Raw genomic sequence first — 19,219 nt, 5'->3', positions numbered from 1 at the left:
GCACCTCTGGTATGCCCCTTCAGGGCCACCTTCTGTTTATGGCTGTTGGGCATCCCATAGGGGACCCTCCCACCTGTCTGCACATTCAACAGGTGAATGGGGGAAATGCTACACAGTTGAAGGGATGTTTGAGTCACTCCATTGGAGGTGGCTGGTAAGAGGCCAGCTTAGCTGGGAGAGCTGGGTGAAGGAACACCTCTATGCTGTTCAGTAACAACATACAGTTGCCCTGCACAAGAGGGATGGGAACTGCTCTGCCTGGCTGCCATTTTACACAGTTACTAGGGAGTATGTCCCTATATATAGGGTATATTTCAAAGTGGATTGTGCTGTTAAAAGCATCCAAACCTGCTAGTTGATGTGATCACCTCACCTTACCAACGAGGCACTTTTGCATTCATTTCAAGAGAGGAGAGTTAAACACATGCCTTCTTCATTGAAATTGACTAGATAAAAAAACTGGTCGCATTGCACCTTTGTTCTCTAAATATGTGATCCAAGATTGCCAAGAAGTCAAACTTTAATTTGAATGTATTGATGGGCAACCATGTAAGTTTCAGTCTCTCGCTTCTCCCATCTTAACTTCAGTCCTCCACATTTCCACATCAGTTTGTGATTTTTGTTCAGTCCTAATGAAAATTCACCAGCATTTTAGTGCAAGTTTCTCCCAATGTACAAATTTTTATATGCAGTTTTGCCTGATATAGAAATGCTTTTGAAGCCATTTACATTTTGCTTGTTGTTTCCACTAAAATAGCCATTTATATACACACATCACACTGTTATACCCATTTTTGTACACATGATTTCACTGGAGAACTGCACTGCAAAATTCAGAGACTTGCAAAATTCAAAGGATGTCTGTGTTTTGGTCTGCATTTTGTTTTTGGATGCAGACCAAATTTAGGTAAGGTCACTTTTAAATGAGAACTGAATCAAATTATCCCCCCCCCCCAACAACTGCACTCAGGGATGACACACATCCTTGAAAATAAGGAAAACACCACTGTGTAGGCTTGTCATCTACAATTCTGCTGGATCATTCATATTTCATTGTGCTTTGTTATGGCAGCTTGTTTTCCAGAAATCAAGATCCTCTGACATGCGTATTTATTTCTATTAAGCTTAATGAGTTTTTCTCCTCAATTACTTGTACAACTTTATTTACACACATTTTCCAATGCTAGCAGACCATGCTCTTCCTGTTCAATATTATGACAGCAGAAGTGAGTGCACCATGGCTGCTTAATACATTTACCTGCATAATTTTACCCACATTTACTTTTCACACAGCCAGCTCTTTGTTCTTACCGTTCAGTTTATCCTAGCCAAATTGATGGCTCTAATATATGACTCCCTCCCAGAACAGGATCCATAAAGATTCACTGGACCTGAAAAAAAAGCTCATCTGCTTGTGTCCTTGTTGGGAACAAGAAATCAGATGGTATGACCCCTTTGTTAGTCAACCTTCACTGGTTACCAGCTCTCTGACATATTGACAAGAATGTTTTACGATCTGATTTTTATTGTTTATTAGGTAGTTCATCTGCTTTTCTTTCTGAATTGATGGCTTAGAGCAAGCCCCTTTGCTCTCTGCAAGCAGCACGGGCTGGAGTACAATGGCATGTGTCATTCTCTTTGAAGTGCGCTTGATGTCTGTAGACTATAAAATTAGATGACCTGTTTGTATAGTAAAATATGAAACTTCCAGGGGAAAAGTACTGTTTACGGTAATGTTATTATTATTCTTTTGCACCATAGAGCCAATATTATCGGTAGCTTGAAAAAGTTCCCTAGACTATGGAAAATAGGTGAATAGGATTGCAAGTTTGCTTCTGCTAAGGCTGGGGTTAAGTAGGCTGTAGCTTCCCATCGAGCCACCAATGTAGCCCTCCCTTGATATGTGACTTAGGCTGGCTCAAATTCAAAGGGTTTGTCTAACATCTGCCTCCTTAGTATGGACATCAAAGAAGGTTTGCTACAGGCCTCAAATTATTATGGGCTCCTCCACACAATTTTTAAATGCTGCATTCATTCTGATTTGCTTGCAGAAACTTATCTAGAGATTGGACTATGCCCAGTCTTCATTAAGCATCAATCCTGATTTGCTTATGTGGTACTTATATGTCTTCCCACACTTTTCAGTGCGTGTCCATTCAAAAAGCCAGTTTTTTAAAAAAATAAATAAAAAGAATTTGTACTGCTAAGGAGACAGAATGTTTTCATCCACTTTAACTGTGAAAACCTATTTTGAAGCATGTGTTTGAATCCTGCTTGCAAAACCGTGGCAATCTGGATGCACCTAATGAACCTCTGTTGGCTGTTCCTGTATGAGAGCAAAAAAGTATAAAAGGAACCTCCTTTCTAAACTGGGCAAAGATATGGATGGGTGGGCAAGGCTATCAGGCTATATTCAGGTTCAGAGGCTGCACACCTCTAAATACTCCCATGCACAAATCCTGTTAGCACTCAGCAGGTGAGCCTGCTATTAGAGGGAGTGCTTGGTGAGCTTATAGATAAACTTCATGGGTAGAAAACAAGGTGTCAGGATTTCTGAACTTGTGTTCTCATAATAACTGTTCATATAAATATCAGAAACAATATTTGTTTTTGAGTTTTCATTTCAAAACTTTATCCAGTTGAGTGATGTTTAAATCCCATTGAAATCAATTGAGCTTAAGTTATTTGTGAAAACCTTGTCCCATTATCTTCAATGAGACATAAATGCAACTAACTCTAGCTAAACTGGGACCATGCCGTTCACTCTGTTCATTTCCTCTTAATTTGCACTTGATGATTGTGATCAAAACAGAAAGGGGAAAGGACTTGAGAACGATTGATATTCTACTTTAAAAACCCTTTCTTTTCTTTGTCTGCTTTTCCTGCTGTATACTGCTTTAAAGAATGCTAAAGCAAATGCTGATCTTAATCAGATCTGACCCTAAGTACCACACACTTCTATTTTAATATCAATATTAGAAACTTCAGATAAAGATTTGAAAGGGCAGGCCTAGTTTGACTATGCATTCTAATTAAGGCCACAAAAAGGTGAACACATACTACCTAAACAGAGGTTAATTTTTCTTTCATGTACTTCGGCTTTTTACTTTTGTAAATTATTGATTCGTCTGCCTATTAGTCATTGCACATTAAGCGGCTCCTTTGGAAATGACTTTCACCCCCTCAGTATTCATGGAAGCGGAAGAAAAGCTTCTTAGCGGCACAGTGGGGTGAACTTAGCTGTGGCTCCATCCTCTCTCAGGCAAGAAGCCTATCTATGTATGTACCTATGAACCTGCATAAGAAGAGCAGCCCTGCTGGATCATACTTAAAGGCCTATCTGGTCCAGAAGCCTGCTTCCCACAGTGGCCAATCATATGCCTATGAGAAGCCCACAAGCAGGGCATGAATGCAGCAGTCCCCACACTTTTTGTTGTTTCCAAGCAACTGGTACTTAGAAGTATGCAGCTTCTGGAGATAGCTGGATAGCCTTGTTCTCCATTGATTGATTTAATCCTACTTTAAAGCCTTCTAAATTGGTGGCCATCACCACATCTTGTGGTAGCAAATTCCATAGTTTAAACTATGCACTGTGTGAACAAGTACTTGCTCTTGGGTGCCCTTGTCCTTATTACAGGAATTATAAGGATTCACATCATTCCGCAACATATGCTCAGCATAGCTTATGAAGAAATAATGACAGTCTCAGGCTATTGAATGGATGTATGAACATTCGCTTGGGATGGCTAAATAACGTAATGTGCCATGTGAGAGAGACACCCTAGTGGCCCTTGCAATGCTGCAAAGGATATTTGGCCATAATTCTCAGATCATAAACATACTTGCTAGGGAGTAAGTATCCTTGAGCTCAGTGTGTGTTTAGGATCACACTGCCACTGTCATCTTATTTGAAATAAGTATTTTACATTTTCATATTTATTTATTTTAACTTTTTAATTCTATTTATATACCAGCTTCCTTTCTGAGTCAATGGTGGCGTCTGAATAAGTAGGCTTCTTCTCTGGTAATGGCAAAGTTATGGCTGCAGATGTGGCAAAGTTTTTGCTGTTGGTGGATGGGGTAGTGACTCCCCCAGCAGGCTGCTGTTCTTCAGCAGAAAGGTCTGGGCAGACTGAGGTTTTTATCCACCTCTCAGCTGGGAATAGACTTCCTACTTCTGCTAACCTTCTGTCTCTGCCGAATAATGCAAACATGCTTCCTTTCTCTTCAGTGTGGGAATGGTTGTGGATTTATTATATTCATAGCTTTCTGGGTTGCTTGCTATTTTTCTATGAAAGTAAGCATTCAGAAGGTTGTTGCCTACCACCCCAGTAACCTTTTCTCAACTCCTTATGCACATACAGGGAGATCAGGCCTTTAGGCTACAATTTCAAATCAATTAAGCTGGAGTAATTGCTCCATTGAAAGTAATATGATACTTTTAAGTACTTGGGCTTAACTGGGTCCTATTCTGGCTGCTGTTTCCCCAATCAACGTAATTGTTCCAATGAATGTTCACACATGACCTTTGTGTAGATTTAGCGTTCTCATTATGGCAGATGATGGGACTTCCTCAAAGGAGTAGCTCCAACCTTTAGCATGGCCTTTTTCTTTTTACAGGTATTCTGTCTCTTGTGTATTGTCCCAGTTTTTAAATCTAGAAATGAAAGATGAAGCAGTGGCTGGAAGAGGTACCGATGCACACAGAAAACAACTTCTAGCAGAGTTATCAGCTTATCCTCCTTGAGCCTATAGAGTAAATTTTAATTTATATCTCTCCCTTCAGTACCTGAGCATTGATTTTTATTCGGGAGATAATACCGCTCCATCGGGGAACTGGCTCCTTGCTTCACAGACCCATTCTAAGTTAACAATGTCAAAAGTTAAAACGGCAGCCAAAGTTCTAAAACATTTTCTCAGGAAAAAGTGTCATATTTGTTTCTGACACTTAGTTAAAAAAGAAGTGCTAATGGATTCAAGTGAGGGAACATTTCTACAGGCTGTAGGGAGAGACCATCAGATGCAACTTGTCCATGAATGAGAAAAATGCACATTTAAGAAGGGCAAAGTTATCACTTAAGATTTTATGTGTGATAGATTACCCAGGATGACACAATTGTTTGATGTTTCACTAATGCAATGTAGGAACCGAAATCCTAAATAAACAAAACAATGTTTTATTCTGGAGCCCAGTGATAACATTTTTGAGTATGGCTGACAAAACAAACGTACTATAGCATAGCCTCACCATCTGCCCACAACTGGTTTAGGTTTTTTTTAGTCAATATGGCTCCGATAAACCTTTTGTTCATTTTTCCTATTGTTTTTGTGTATGGAAATGGATGTATTCTGTTTTGTTTTTGTCTTTAAAAAAGATCACTACAGAAATTACCTGGGGGGGACGGGACGGGACGACGGACTTTGGTTTCCCAACAACTGAAACATATGGAATCTGAAGCCATAAATACAACCTGGTGTGTGTGTGTCACAGTTTGACAGTGGAATGGACTCAGTCAGGATGTTGTGGACTCTGCTTCATTTGAGGTTTTTAGGCAGAGATTGGATGGCGACCTGTCAGGGATGCTTCAGTTGAGATTCCTTCATTGCAAACAGTTGGACTAGATGATCCTTGGGGTCCCTTCCAACTCTACAGTGCTATCATTCTATGATTCTGTGACACACACGTGGAGTAGGGTTCAGAGCATGCCCACTGTCCCCCAACCTGCTCATGTTCAACAGACCTTTTGAAATTCTGAAAGTTTGCTTAGTGCATGGACATTGACTTAACTGAAATGTCAGGGAACCTGTGGTCTAAGCCACTGAGCCTTTGGGCTTGCCAATCAAAAGGTTGGTGGTTTGAATCCCCATGACAGGGTGAGCTCCTGTTGCTCGGTCCCAGCTCCTGCCAACCTAGCAGTTTGAAAGCACGCCAAATATGCTAGTAGATTAATCGGTACCACTCAGGCGGGAAGGTAAATGGTGTTTCTATGCGCTGCTCTGGTCTTGGTGTTCCATTGCGCCAGAAGCAACTTAGTCATGCTGGCCACATGACCTGGAAAAACTGGCTCCCTCGGCCTGTAAAGCGAGATGAGCACTGCAACCCCAGTCATTTGCAACTGGACTTAACTGTCAGGGGTCCCTTTACCTTTACCTAGATTACATGGAGAGAGCCATCATGTTTATATGTCAGTAGTCAACCTCCTATGATGTGCCGTGGTGCAGATACTAAAGGCATTTGAAAACAGATTGCTGTCAGAGGGGCACACAGGTGAATGAAGAGCTCAGGCTCTTTGCTGTCAAAGTTTTACTTAAAGATTTTATTGACCATCATTCAGTGTGGCTTGTATATTTGCTGAAGAGTTTACGAGATTTTTTCAGTTCAGCCCATGTTGTAATCATGCATATGGAAGGAACTCAAGCATAACGTTTTGTAATTAAGATTAATGCATGGTTGTAAGATCTTCAGTGCTTGCAGGATTTTAGAAATCTATTAATTTCTTATTAGTTTCAGTATAATGATTAAACCTTTTAAATGGAAGGCAAAATAAACTGCTGAACCCAACATTGCAAGAGACCTAGCATGTGCTGTTCATTTAAGCACTTTCAGTGATTTAATTATATTTGATCCCATAATCCTTTCACTGAGTTGGAAATTCAGAAGTTTCATTTAGATTTAAGTGATGGTTAATGAGGGCAGTGGGATATCTTTTGTGGTGCACAACTTGTGAATAATGCAAACTATAACTCATATCTCTTTCAGCAAAGAAAGCAGAACCAAATCTCACTGAGAGTATGTTCTCATTACAGAGGTTAAGTGAGCAACATAGAATAAATTATCAAGTCCTCATTGCACACACAGGCTATAGCGAGGAAGACAGCCTTTCATGAGCTAGCCAGGCTTTCCTTGTGGAGGCAGAAAATAAAACTCTATAGGCTCACATAACTCATTTGGAGTTATGTCAACAATAAAAGCCCCATGGATGTGTTGCAATCTAGAACGCATCCAAAATTTTTTACTCTCTTACTCTCTCACTTATATCTATATTATGTTCTTCCTTCAATGAAAGCATATACACTAGGTATGTACAGTGGATTTGAACAAATCCGGAATCTTGAACTGGTCACTCCCGACAGATTTGGGACTGGTTCAGACTAGGCATCAATGGAGAGGGAAAAGATGCTAATTGACCCACACTTGTAGCTTGGCTACCGCAAAGGGATTATCACTATTTTGCTGTGACGCCCTTTTAATTTGCAAGAATGGGAAGGTTTGGGTTGTGGTTTCTGCAGTGGTCTTCATTCTCAACCACTGGATCTCTGGTGAATTTTATATCAGCTAAATCAGGCTTCCTCAACCTCGGCCCTCCAGATGTTTTGAGACTACAATTCCCACCATCCCCAACCATTGGCCCTGCTAGCTAGGGATCATGGGAGTTGTAGGCCAAAAACATCTGGAGGGCCGAGGTTGAGGAAGCCTGAACTAAACGAATTGCCTTAATTGGGCTGCATCATTGTGAAATTGCATGCTTGTTATTCCCAATTCTCCAGAGCACCTGTGCAAACACACAGTTTGTTTGACCCTTGCATGCTCCCCCAACCACTGCAATAAAGCATCCCAACAAATTTGCTATTTTAAAAAGTGGATGGGTAAGATTGCAACAGGCAGCACATGACATAAAAATTTAAAATTCGGTAATCATTCTCACTGGGACGCAGGTGGCGCTGTGGGTTAAAGCCTCAGCGCCTAGGACTTGCCGATCGAAAGGTCGGCGGTTCGAATCCCTGCGGCGGGGTGCGCTCCCGCTGCTCGGTCCCAGCGCCTGCCAACCTAGCAGTTCGAAAGCACCTCCAGGTGCAAGTAGATAAATAGGGACCGCTTACCAGCGGGAAGGTAAACGGCGTTTCCGTGTGCGGCTCTGGCTCGCCAGAGCAGCGATGTCACGCTGGCCACGTGACCCGGAAGTATCTCCGGACAGCGCTGGCCCCTGGCCTCTTAAGTGAGATGGCCGCACAACCCCAGAGTCTGTCAAGACTGGCCCGTACTGGCAGGGGTACCTTTACCTTTACCTTTAATCATTCTCACTGCAGCCACCCTGCCAAACCAAGGTAGCCACATCTGCTTCCAGCCTTTGAGCTGTTTCCTATGCCTCACTGGTTTGCCAGCATGAGATTTTTTAATTTCATGGTTATTTCTTAAAACTGGTTTGCCCAACTTAGTAAGCAAAACAATAGGAAAATCAGCAAGCCCTCTCTTACATTTCAGAAGAGTTTAGAAAACCTTGATTATGTCAGAGTTTTTTCGTGCTTGACTTTATTCTTCTCCCTGAATCTTTGGTTAGATTTTTGCTTATCAATTTTAATCTGTTTGATGCTTTGCATATTGTTTGATGTTCAGTTTTAAGAATTGTTTTATTGTTTTGCTTTCTCCTTTTGTGAGCCATCTTAGGGAGAGATAGTTTTAAAGGCAGTACAGTACAAAAATTTCTTAAAGAAACAAACAAACAGGTGTTGGAATGTTGAAAAATAAGAAAATAGGAAAACTGGGAATTTTCAAAGCCACCAAAATAATGTTGGGTAGCTATTAATGCCGCCTCCAACAAAAAATAAACCTGTGATAGGTATACCTTCATTAATAATATTAGTGATTTTCCACACCAGATAGATGGCCAAGAACTCTACAGTAATGCAAGATGACAGTGAATCTTTCATCTGAGAAGAATATAATATTTTGTCCTGACTTCAGATACTACCTTACCAATTAAGTCTATCAGCAAATGCTGTCTAAATTTTTAAATGAGATCAGAGACTTGGTGCCTCAAACCATATGCCTCCAAAAGAGAAGAGGGCACTGCAGGTACTGGATGTAAATGCAAATGTTGTAATAGTGCCTAAAAATAGTGGAAAGATTTCTCAATATAGACTATTTTTCATTAGAAATCAAAGTTAGGGCTCTCAGTCTCTAGGTACACATTAGTAATAATGATTATTTCCTAGAAGGGGAGAATGCTGAAGTCTCTACTACGAATACTTTCAAATTAGAGTTCATTCAGCTAAAAGGCTTACTTACTCATGGGCAGAATTAGAGGAAATTTTCCATTACCAAGATATGCTAAGCTGCCTTTTGGGCAGCTGGCCAACTTTTAAAAAGGCATTACAAGCTTATCTCAAAAAATGTGTATTCCTCAGTAATAACTCAGGGAGCCCTTTGCATTCCTTGTAGATTTGGTTAGAATCCCAATTTGCGTCTTCATTGTTTTGATAGAGCTATCCAATTGCATTGAATGAGCAAAGGTAGAAGAAGAAAAAAGCATTTCACATGATTGTTTGCCTCAAGAGGGCAATTTTCTTTGCACAAGCACCTTTCCTGAAGCTTGAGCCTCAGTCTCTTAATGGTTTGTTGTTATATTATGAGTGGCTGGAGCCCTTATTAACAAAGGCCTTAGGCTAAACATCTTTCATGTAAGGGGCCAGGATATTATTTTAGGGTACTGTTTTAAAAAATGGAAGTGTACATATATGCCCGATCAAGTACCAAAAACGGAATCCTTCTGAAGTAATGGGAAACACGGCGAGCAAATTGTATAACTCTATAAGAGTTTTTCAGAACAAGGGCAGCTTTTGGGGGAATATTACATGCCAGTAGCGGATGGAGCAACAGATGCAATATTACATTCTAGTCGGACAAAAGTCAGATTTTTTCAACGCACACATACCTCCATCCTCCATCCACGCAAGCAAGAGGCATTGGCATAGACGAAGGACACAAACCAGTACTAAGCAAAGTGCAAAGCATGGCTGGTGAGGGGCTTGGCCTGGGCAGGAAGCATGGGGTTCACCACTCTTTGGTAAATGACTTCTTTGGCATGATCAGCTGTCAGGCCTTGCCTATCTATAGATAAAGACAGAGGCTTGAATCATCAAAAGTGCTCTCATGAGATGGTTGTTGAACCGCCCCCCCCCCGTAGTCTGCTGCCCACCACATACTTCCTCCATTCAGGAGATTCCCTGACCCCCCTCAGTAAAGGTTTGTGGGCAGAGGGCCTTCACGGGGTGGTAAAGGTTCCTTCTGTGAATTGTCCTACCCACGTGCTTCTTAGCTTCAAGCCAAACTCTTTCACACCCTCCAACAATTCTCCAATGAAAATAGGGACATCCTATTCCAACATCAAAAAAACGAAGATCATGGCTACTGGTCCCATCACCTCCTGGCAAATAGAAGGGGAAGAAATGGAGGCAGTGAGAGATTTTACTTTCTTGGGCTCCTTGATCACTGCAGATGGTGACAGCAGCCACGAAATTAAAAGACGCCTGCTTCTTGGGAGAAGGGCAATGACAGGCCTAGACAGCATCTTGAGAAGTAGAGACATCACCTTGCCAACAAAGGTCCGTATAGTTAAAGCTATGGTTTTCCCAGTAGTGATGTATGGAAGTGAGAGCTGGACCATAAAGAAGGCTGATCGCCGAAGAATTGATGCTTTTGAATTATGGTGCTGGAGGAGACTCTTGAGAGTCCCATGGACTGCAAGAAGATCAAACCTCTCCATTCTGAAGGAAATCAGCCCTGAGTGCTCACTGGAAGGACAGATTGTGAAGCTGAGGCTCCAGTACTTTGGCCACCTCATGAGAAGAGAAGACTCCCTGGAGAAGACCCTGATGTTGGGAAAGATGGAGGGCACAAGGAGAAGGGGGCGACAGAGGACGAGATGGTTGGATAGTGTTTTCGAGGTTACCAGCATGAGTCTGACCAAGCTACGGGGGGCAGTGGAGGACAGGAGTGCCTGGCGTTCTCTGGTCCATGGGGTCACGAAGAGTCGGACACGACTAAACGACTAAACAACAACAACATTCCATTATTTTGATTTCTTCTTTCTCTTCTTCTTCTCCTTCTCACCACCACCACCACCACCACCATACTATTTATACCCCACCCATCTGAATGGGTTGCCCCAGTCCCTCTGAGCAGCTTTCAACATATATAAAAACATAAGAAAACATCAAACATTTAAAAACTTCCCTATACAGGGCTGCCTTCAGATGGCTCAGGAGTCAGATAACTCAGTCATATCCTCCAACATTTCTCCAATGAAAACAGGGACATCCTAAGGAGAAGCAGGGCATTCTGGGATCAAAATAGAAACTGGGATGGCTTCTGTAAATCCAGAAATGTCCTTGGAAAATAGGGATACTTGGAGGGTCTGCTCTTTATGACTGTGAGCTGGCATAATGTGAGTAAAATATTGTTTGATGCCAGTCAGCAGATGAGTTATTCAGGATAGACTTGACCATAGTTACATTCTTTAACAGCTTCAAAGAACTGTTATTTCTAGTGCAGCCATTTTAATATATTGTGTGCTGTAGGAATCCTGTATTGCCTGGGTGCTCAAAAAAGAATATGCAGGTTATCTCTCTCTGTTCCCCCACTCCCAATGACGTACGGAAGAATCTTTCAAGAATTACACTGGTAATGTCATTCTGGCTTTTCTCCCATCCAGTCAGGGTTACAAAATTAGCTGCACTATATTGTGAAAATTTGTTCCCTATTTAAAACATTTCAGCTTGCATACAATGGACAAAAAGTTCACATTCTCATTGCTTCAAACTCCACCCATGTTTTCCTTGCTGTTTATTGAGCCCATGGAAACATAAGCTACCTGTGTATCATGTCTGTCTGCTGATTTTTGCTTTTGGCAGAGGCCTGTATTCACATTAACCCAAAGACAATATGCATGCATGCATGCAAACCCTGTTCTCAGTCTCAGAGACCCTGCTCGGAAATTAGGATCATGGCCTTTTGGGCGGTGGCCCAGGCATTTATGTCTGGAGCTGTATTTCCCAGCCATTCAATCGGCCCTGAAAACCTTTTTGTTCAATCTGCTCCTGCGCCATCTTCCAAGGGGAGCCTCCCACGGAGGGCATTGCACTAATGCAATTGTGTGGTTATTAGAGCATGGGTAACTTGAAATAATGTACACAAGTAGCCTTGGGTGGGCCTTACTGTGAAAGGCAGCACAGATAGACTGGCAATAATAAATAAATTAATAAATAATATGGCAGCCTGAAGGTGATTCTTCTCACCTAGCATATATGTGCCCTGAAAAAGTCATTCTTTCCATCAAGCACACCTCTGGCTACAGTTATTATTAGAGCAGAGGCAAGCGTTCTTTGCGAGTCCTACTCCTAGTTAATATTCTTTTGAGTCCCTGCCATGACTCTCCGTTAAGAGGTTTTATCCTTTAGCAAGTATTTATTTAACCAGTCTCCTCTGACCATGAAAGTTGGTGGTTTACATTTGCAATTGTTAAGTGGGAGGAAGCTTGTAATTTTCCTCTAAGCTTAGAAGAACAAGGGAAACTAACATTTTCGTGTACCAACTGTCACTCAATCCACCTGCTGACAAGTGCTCTTTTGAGAACTGCACAGTGTTTTGCATATAAAGTGAAGGCAGAGGAGTGTTTTTTTTCTCCTTTCCATTGCATTTTACACAGTTTAATTTCTTGCTAGAAGCTAAAATATTTTAGCTTTGGATTTTTTTATCTTTTAAAAAAGCTTGCAATCAAGAAGTGCATCCAGGTAGAGTGGAATCCTTTCTAAATTATATTTCATCCATGCCACCCAAGTGTAACCCATGCTATTGGCAGGTATTCTGCAGGAAATAGCAGTTAATCCTTGATTTATTAACAACCAACAAAATCTCCAACCAAATTTCTATCCTCCATTTGCCCATAACTGGAATTTGACACTATGATTTGGAGCATATTCAGATGTTATGGACAATCAGATAATTATCTGATCAGGTTTGATCTTTTGCCTATCTCATGGCCTTGCAAGGGTTGTGAAACAATTTTACTTACACAGGAATAAAATGTATAATCATGCTCTAGTTGCTACTATGCTATGTCCAAGAATTTAGGACATACAGTACCAAAACAAACAAACAATCTAAGAACTTAAATAAGAATCTTTTAGTGTCTGTTAGAATTTAAACAATTGCTAAAGACTAGATGTGTGTGTGTGTTTATTGCTTTAGCTTCTGGCTGGTAAGTGATGTTTTTTAATTTTTAACTCCAGATATCAGAGCAATATGTAAGACTTCAGAACATTTCTTCCCCCTTCTCATTGCCAATAAAGCAATTTCACACTTTCCTGAATTTCTAAGAGAGGCTATACTTGGAAGTGTTAATTAACCAAATCACTAGTAAGATGCAGTGAAAAACAGGATATGAAATGCAATTTCTATTCATCAGGTTGGAGTGGAAGTGAAGGAATAGCCATTATATGACGGATATTTATAGGCTTTCCGTTTTTAAAAAGTTGACTACAAAAGCTTACACTTATATTGGGCAATGGAGCACGCTAATAGAACCATTAAAGAAGGTTCACGAAAAAAAAATTAATGATAGATTTTCAGAAACCAGCTTCACATTTCACAGCAACCTAAATGTTACTATAGACTGAAAGTCGACATAGCAATATTTTCTTAAAATGTGATGTTCTGAGGTTGAGAAAAGGTTTTAGAACCTAAGGATCCACTGTCATTCCCACAACAACAAGCTTTCAACTGTGACGGCTACTCATGCTTGCCTTCTTCACCAAATATACAAACAGGATACTGGATTAGCATAAATTATGGAAATAACAAACAAACAAACAAAACCCTCATCCAGGAATAAGTGGTGATATTATGACCTTTCATTGTTCTGTGGGTTTTCTTTGCCCTGCATAATGCTCTACTTTTGCCCTCCATGTTAAAAATGCCTTGAATTTATTAAAGGAGAGAGAATATTCTTAATTATGAAACAGAACACCTAAAAGCTTGTCCTAACTCGTGTGGAATTTTCAGCTTCTTACTTTGTTACACACCTGTTACAGTATTTTATCCAGGCTTAAAGAAATTACAGACAAAAGAAGGTGATTCAGTAAGGGCAATGTAGGTCATATCTACCGTGTATCCTCATCCTGTTGAAAAATAGCATTTGTTTTTCAAGGAATCACTAAACTCTCCAAAGCTCAGAGCAGAACAATGTGAGTTGAGATGACAGTGCTCTCGCTCTCATTCATTTGCACAGTCATTCAGAATTCTTGAACGGTGTGATAAGAGAAAATGGGTGTCATTTCTCAGTTGACTAACCATTTTCCACTCTTGCTCATACAAAGCCCTGGATGTCTATGTGCAATGTGTTGCACATAGCTGCAGTGTGCACAGAGTGCTGTTCTTCATGAGTATCAGGAAAGGTACCAACTAACAGGCCAATACAGTGCTGTCCATTCTAGATCGATTGCATGCAATGATGTGGCAAGACACCACTTACCACTAAATGCGAATGTGCAGAGATGGGAAGAATAAGCCTTTCAGTAAGATAACATGCTGTGCATATTTTATACAAAGGTTAGATAGCGACTGGCGATTTTGTTTGGTTGTGAAAATTGTAGGCTATCAGGCTGTCAACTCTCTTCATAGCTAATTTGTCCAACTCGTGGTCTGCTGCCTCTGGTATATGTTTTCTTCTTCACCTCCTTAGGTGTTCTGTGCCAACCTGTCACATCTTGTATTTGTTTCTGCAGTGAACTCTGGCAAAGAACCTCTCATGTTATACTAGCTCAGTATACAGCATGAAGTAAATGTCTGACTTTATTGTGTGATAAAAGGCAATTTTAATTTGTGAAGTGATTCCAGCTAATGGGAAACATTAATAATAATAATAATAATAACAACAACAATAATAACAATAATTTTGTTTCATTTCTATACTACTTTATATTTTAAAGGGGGAAAAAATCTCAAATCAGTTTACAACACATTAAAACATCAAATAAAACAAACCAGAATAAAACATTACTGGAGAAGGTAAAATATAATGTATACATTCAGAGCAACATAATTTACAGGAGACAGACTAAAATATTACCTTAAAGATTTCAAAAGGTCGACTACAGAATGTATAACTAATGCAGCAAAGTGAACAAAATATTCTTAAACATTTCAGAAGAAAATATAAAATACATTTCAGAAGACAAATATAAAATGCACATTTAATATAGCATAATTAGCAAGAGAATAAAACATTATTCTAAGCATGAATCATATTGGCTGCTGTTGCTGCCATTCCTGCTGATGGTGGTTCATGGCAGATGGCGGCTGTGGAATCTCATGCTTGATATTCTGGGTGTCCACTAAGAGACAACCAAGATGGCTTCTGGCCTCTTCAACAGTCATAGCTTTTGTAGCTAGAGTAAATCAGGGCCCTGCTCTCCCAGGCCAAGTGGGAAAAGGCCTGCAAACAGTATTTCCTCCCCCTGTGTTTATTCATACTGTCAGAGCTGCCTCTAGGTCCCAGCTCACAGAGGACCAACGCTAGGCTGTAGTTATGTACAAAAGTCTTTATTGAGGTTCAGTTTCCATTTTAAAGCCGCAGCGCGCCGCTCTACGTCTCAACCCTAGACCGGCGAAGTCCCGTCTGAGTCTCCGCCCCTTCCACACCAGTTTAAGACTCTTGCTTTGCTCCACCTCTTCCTAAGTTCCTTTCTCCTCTGGGCCCTCCTGCCTGCTAGGGTTTCATCCTTTCTGGACTCCTCTGACGCTGACCCTGATGATTCTTCCCCCTCCTTCCGGCGGGCTTTAGGACCTGGTTCCCTATCCGGGCTACCTTCTGTGCCGCTCGCCTGTACATTTGAACTTGGCGCGCGCGCCCAGCCTGCAACTTTCCTCTTGACCGTTCCTTCGCTCTCCGATGGAGGCGTGGCCACCCCTGACTCATGTTCTCTCGCTGGTTGTGAATATGTGGGCTCTGATACCTGGGACTCCTCCCCCCCACTACGCTCTGGTGGGGAAGCTGGTCCTGATTTCCAACTGCTGCTCTGGGAGTCCCCGCTGGCCCCTTGTTTCTGGGGTGCCCCCCTTGGGTCCCCCCTTGCCCTGCCCATCGGCGCCCCCTTCTGTGAATCTTCCGATTCGCTGGAGAGGCTCACGGAATCTATCGGGCTGCTGTCATCCTCTCCTACGCTGCCCTCGGATTGCTCCCCCTCGCTCTCCATCTCCTCTCCTCCCTGCGCTCCCGCTGAGTCCCTGACACATACCCTTTCAGGTTCCACAGTATAGGAGAAATATAGAAAGTAGTGATAGTTTCTTTTATTATCTCTAGTATGAAACTGATAACATTTTCGGCCATGGTGGGGCGCAGAATGCTTTATACACAAGTTAGAAGCCCCTGTATCTTTGGAGCTGTGCAGGCTTATTCAAGTCCGCAGACATTAACCAGGATTGCAGCATCTGACCATAGTCCAATAGAGAAGTTGAAATAAATATGTTGGATCTAGACAAGGTTGGCTACGATTTGTTGACACTGAAATATGTGGAAACCAAGCAATATTGGCTGGTGTGGTGAAGTCACAGAGTCAATCTCCTGACACTAGCATCACTTCAGCTTATGTGGCTGGGGCAAGGACATTGGCAATGTCAGGGCTGTGGGTGTGTCCACACAGCCTTTTCCCCAACTCTGTCTTACCCCATCCTAGCTGTATTCAGGTAAGCTATAGTGAGAGCTGTGTCAGGAGGCTTGCTCTTCTCTGACAACTATTGGACCTAGCTTAAATTATGAGTAACTCAAATAAGTTTTTTAATTACATTGTATTCAGTTAACACTTTATATTATATTACCTCCCTCGTTGGATCATCACCTTGTCATGATGAGTGGCTTGCACGTTCCTATGATCCTTGTGAGCGAAGCCGTTGGGAGTCTTGTACTCCCAGTAGGGTCACCCAAGGCGGTAAGGTCAAGGGGGAGGAGCTAGACAAAGAATGATCCAATAAGTGGCCTCCACAGTCACTTACGGACTCACTGTTAAGGCTGTGTTCATGGAAGACATCTTACTTGGTTTTGAGTGATCAGTAAACAAGAAGAAGAATATTATATTATATCCATTGAATCTCTCATAGAATTCAAACCATTTTTTTACCTTGGTAAATACTATCAAATGGAACTGATTTCTCCACATGGACCTAAGTGCAATTAACTTAATCTATATCCAGATAACTAATATCCAACTAAGTTATGGTTAGAGTAGACCCATTGAAATCAGTGAACCAAATTTTCTAAGTCAATTGATTACAGTAGGTCTATTCTGAGCATGACTTTGGTGAAAATCACCCAATATGCTTAAAGCACCTACATTTGTGACGCATTATACAACAAACTGGGTTTTTAGTGCTGCAACTCCATGTCTCTGAAATAAATTACCAGCTGAAATCAGATAACCAAGTTTCAAATGATCATGTATCATTGTCCACCAAGAAGCTAGCTTAACAGCGTTAACAAATTCATAACTGAGTCCAAAATTCAGCTCTTCTATAACACGTTGAACAAATCTCAGTAATATCAAATGGTTCAGAATTATGTAGTTTCTGCAACAACAGCCACTGTATGCAAGGCGTCATTTCCTATCAATATTATATAACTCAAATGCAGGAAGTCAGCACTCACAACTTATTTATACTGCATAAATCCAACTGAAATAATAAAGACTGACTTTCTTATGAGTAAAGGTGTAATTTTCAAACTGCTTATGACAGAGTGGCTAAAGGATGTAGCATAAGTATGCTTAGAATCCTGTCCAAAGAAGATTGTTTTAGGAGTAACATCTAAATGGCACAAGCTTCCTATTTTATGCCTACTGAAGATGTTTCAGAAACTCCAAACCCTGTAAATGACTGCCAGCATAGATGTAATCTTTGAAAAGTAGCTAATGCATCTTTTTTGTTTCTGTCATTCTCTGGAATAAAAATGGCAATCCTGTATTCAAATAATAATCAGTGGAAAGAAAAATACACTGTAAATGTTTCACTTTATATGATTATAGAGAAAAGGTCAACTAACACTGAGAAAAGAGAGTCCCTTCCCCTTTTATGTGGCTACTAATCTATTGGAGCACTGAGTCAATCACATTACAGTTTCTTCTTTCTGCCCGTATCTATCAAACTTTCTTTCTGTCACTCCCTTCTGTAACAAAAAAATACATCAACCACAATTGACACAAGGAATAAAAATACTGTTGTTGTTACTGTTGTGTATTGAGTCAAAGGATTTTATATCTGTATTATTATTGTCTGTATTTGCATTAGGGTAAAGTAACTGCCTTTTGGTTCCAGAGGGTACAGCTACTATTGGTTCATTTAAGCTGCTGTATTTGGATCCTCTGTCTTATTGGTTTCCTCCAAAAGGCAGGACTGTGATTGCCTGATATTGTTCCCTCCAAAATGCATCCTTTCTAGCTAGTTCCCTGTCCCTATAAATGTAGCTCTCCCCTCCTCAGGTCCCAGTCTTGTTGCTTTAATAAAGAAGTGTTACTAGAGAACTGTCTCCAGCATATCTCACAACCTTCATCTGTTTTAGTTTGCTATTAAGAGTATGAAGATATGGATCCAAAGAACTGGAGAAAATGCACCAGTGCCGTTCCATAATTTATTGAGCATGCACTTGCAAAATGCTTTTAACAATGCAGCACCACAGGGTATTACAGATTAAATTTTATGTGAAAGACGCAAGATACAGCCTGCAGCATTATTAACTCCACCGGGACATAAAAAGGTCTTTCGTTTTATCTATTAAATTTATATCCTGCCTTTCCGCTCAAAAGAGCCAATGGCAGCAAAGCGTTGTCCAAGATTTTGCAGAACAGGAAAACCTATATCTGGGATTAATTAGCTAATGCAGTGCCCCTCCGTGAGAAGAACAGGAAATGATATCATGCAGAAAAGGTGTTTTCCAACATCACAAATTTCTTAAGATGGTTATAGTAGCAATAAAAATGAATTGAAATTAAAGAGAACAAAATATAACTAAAAGAAGTGGAAATAGCAAGTTGAATGGCAGGAACAGAAGGAAATACTTTATTCCCTGAAAATACATTCTGGTTAAGGAAGGAAGTACAGTGGATGCTTAGGTTGCGAATGTGATCTGTACAGGATGCACGTTCACAACCCGCAGTGTTTGCAACCCGCAGCGGTGCATCTGCGCATGCGCGGATTGCGATTCGGTGCTTCTGCACATGCGCAAAGCGCGTTCTGCGCATGTGTGACCCATGGAACTCGTTCCGGTACTTCCAGGTTTCGGTGGGTCCGTAACCCAAAAAAACGCAACCTGAAGCGTCTGTAACCCAAGGTGTGACTGTAGTTGGATACAGGATACTATTTCCATAGTGGCACAAGATAATCACTGCCTAGGAT

At 41.0% G+C, this 19,219-nt stretch overlaps 1 long non-coding RNA gene across 3 annotated transcripts in view; it reads left to right on the top strand.

Annotated features, from left to right (window-relative positions):
• LOC307214004 overlaps window positions 1-19,219 on the top strand; it is a 583,863-nt gene that overhangs the window by 272,193 nt on the left and 292,451 nt on the right. The window contains exon 5 of one of the 3 annotated variants that reach the window (XR_013837819.1): window positions 4,621-5,108. The exons of the other annotated variants lie outside the window; for them this stretch is intronic. This is a non-coding gene — a long non-coding RNA (uncharacterized lncRNA). Of the gene's footprint in view, window positions 1-4,620; window positions 5,109-19,219 lie in introns of those variants that run through there. 3 annotated transcript variants of the gene reach the window in all.

Source organism: Podarcis cretensis, assembly GCF_951804945.1.
Source record: "Podarcis cretensis genome assembly, chromosome: 4".
NCBI lineage: Eukaryota > Metazoa > Chordata > Lepidosauria > Squamata > Lacertidae > Podarcis > Podarcis cretensis.
The sequence above is the reverse complement of the archived record's forward strand: the minus strand, read 5'-3'. Positions and strand labels throughout refer to the sequence as shown.